Here is a 2,092-nt window from a genome sequence, read left to right as displayed (position 1 = left end):
ATCAAAATTGCTTTACAATTAAATCTCCTCAGGAATTAGAGTGTCAATCATAAAAGTTTGATAACACTCATCATCATCTCAGGGTTGTTTTCCATTGTGGAAAATATTTACTTTCAACATCATATTTCCAAATGATATCTTTATTAGTCCATTCCGACAATTGATTAAAGAATTTGTAGTAGCAAGGAATGGTCTTCTGAGGATAATAGGAATATTTTACTCCATGTTTACCACGGATTAAATATCAAGAACAAGCAAGTCCACGGGGTAATAGAATTTTTCAATTTGAACTAGAACATCCTAAACAATACCCTGAGGCTTTTTGATGGAGCGGTCAGCAAGCTGTAGCACAACAAAAGTTGGCTTCATTTCTCCAAGATCAGTTGCGAGTGCAAAGAGTAAGGCATAAGATTTACACTCACGCCAAGATCAAGTAAAGCCTGGCTGGCTTCATGAATCCCAATTTGGCAAGAAATGGTGGGACAACAGGGATCTTTGTATTTCGATGGTGTCTTTTTTTCAATCACCGCACTCACTTCTTCAGTCAAGAAAGCATTATTCTTAACATGATGCTTCCTTTTTGTAGTGTATATATCCTTGATGATTTTGGCATAAGTCGACACTTGTTTTATGATGTGAAGCAAATGAAGATTAATCTTCACTTGTGTCAAGTGCTCAAGGATTTCAGCTCGATTACCAGGAATTTTCCCAACATGTTTCAAAGCCTGATGAAATCGAACGTTTGCAAAGGCATTGGGTGGTGCACTCACAGGAATATCATTTGGAGTGCTTGAAGTAGTGGTTTTAATAGATGGATCTTCTAAAGTTTTACCACTTCTAGTTGTGATGGCATTGACCACTTTAACGTTTTGATCATTGAAGTTGGAGGAATGGGCCATATGTTGCCCTTGTGCATTGAATAGAGGTTAAGAAGGAATTTTTCCTTTTTAAAAAATAGTCGAGGATCAAGTCAGTTTTAAAAATTGACTTTTCATTTCCTTGATTTCTTCCATCATTTTGCGATTTATTTTGGTTTATTCCTCTATGAATGCATGAAGGGTATTCTCAAGAGAATTCCTTTGTGGATGAGAATTGTATTGAGGCATAGAATATGCCTTTGGTGATTGAGCATGATGCTTGTTTTTCAATTGGCCTCCTGACGATTGAGCTTGGTTGGGATCTCTCCAACAGAAATTTGGGTGGTTTCTCCAACCAGGGTTGTACGTGTAGGAAAATGGCTTATTATACGCCGCTAAGGCATTGCATTGTTCCTCATAAACCCCATCATTTGCTAAGAAGTCCTTAGCCAAAAGCTCTATACTTCCACAAATAAAACAAAGTTCTTATGGTTCCGCTTGAGCAATCATGTGTGGTTTTTGGCCACTTTTATTAATTAAGACCTCAAACTGCTCTTTCAAAGTTTCGAGTTGGGCCTTAACACTATCCTCTTCTCAAAGTTAATAGATCCCATATGGTATATGTTGGTTGGTGCTTTCAGCAGCACTTGGACTCATCTAGGTGTGATATTTTTTTTCAGTTTATTCGAGATATTCAAGAGCATCGTCTGGATCTTTTTTGAGGAATTAACCATTTCGTAGAATTTCTACAAATTAGCGTTCATGAATTATGAGGCCTTCATAGAAGTAACAAACCATGGTGAAAGGAACTGATTTAACAAATCCTTGAATCTTTCCCAGACTTGATAGAACGTTTCATTGTCTTTTTAGGAAAATGTAGAAATCTGTCATTTTAACCTTTTAGTCTTAAGGCTAGGGAAATGTTTCCGAAAGAAAGATTTGGCAATTTCCTCCCATGCTCTAATAGACACGTCCTTCAAGGAGAATGGGAATAACTTTAACGACACAAAATCAATGTTCTCAACTCGGTTAATGAACGTGGCTACTACCTCCTCAAATTCTCTAATATGCACGTATGGGCTTTCTTTTTACATTCCATGAAATGTGGTCAAGATTTGAATCGTGCTAGGTTTAAAGTCTAATGCGAGCATATTAGGAGGGAATATAATGCTTGAAGGTGTGGAAGTGTGAGTAGGATGGAGGTAGTCATTGAGAGTTCTAGGTTGGCTTTTATC

The 2,092-nt window shown here is 37.2% G+C and overlaps 1 non-coding gene across 1 annotated transcript; it reads left to right on the top strand.

The window, feature by feature from the left end:
• The first annotated feature begins 1,648 nt into the window (after nt 1-1,648).
• On the top strand, nt 1,649-1,756 carry LOC133833245 (small nucleolar RNA R71). Its single transcript, XR_009892638.1, has one exon. It is a non-coding gene; the product is annotated as a small nucleolar RNA R71 (small nucleolar RNA).
• The last annotated feature ends 336 nt before the right edge of the window (nt 1,757-2,092 follow it).

Source organism: Humulus lupulus, chromosome 4, assembly GCF_963169125.1.
Source record: "Humulus lupulus chromosome 4, drHumLupu1.1, whole genome shotgun sequence".
Taxonomy (NCBI): Eukaryota; Viridiplantae; Streptophyta; class Magnoliopsida; order Rosales; family Cannabaceae; genus Humulus; species Humulus lupulus.
The sequence above is the reverse complement of the archived record's forward strand: the minus strand, read 5'-3'. Positions and strand labels throughout refer to the sequence as shown.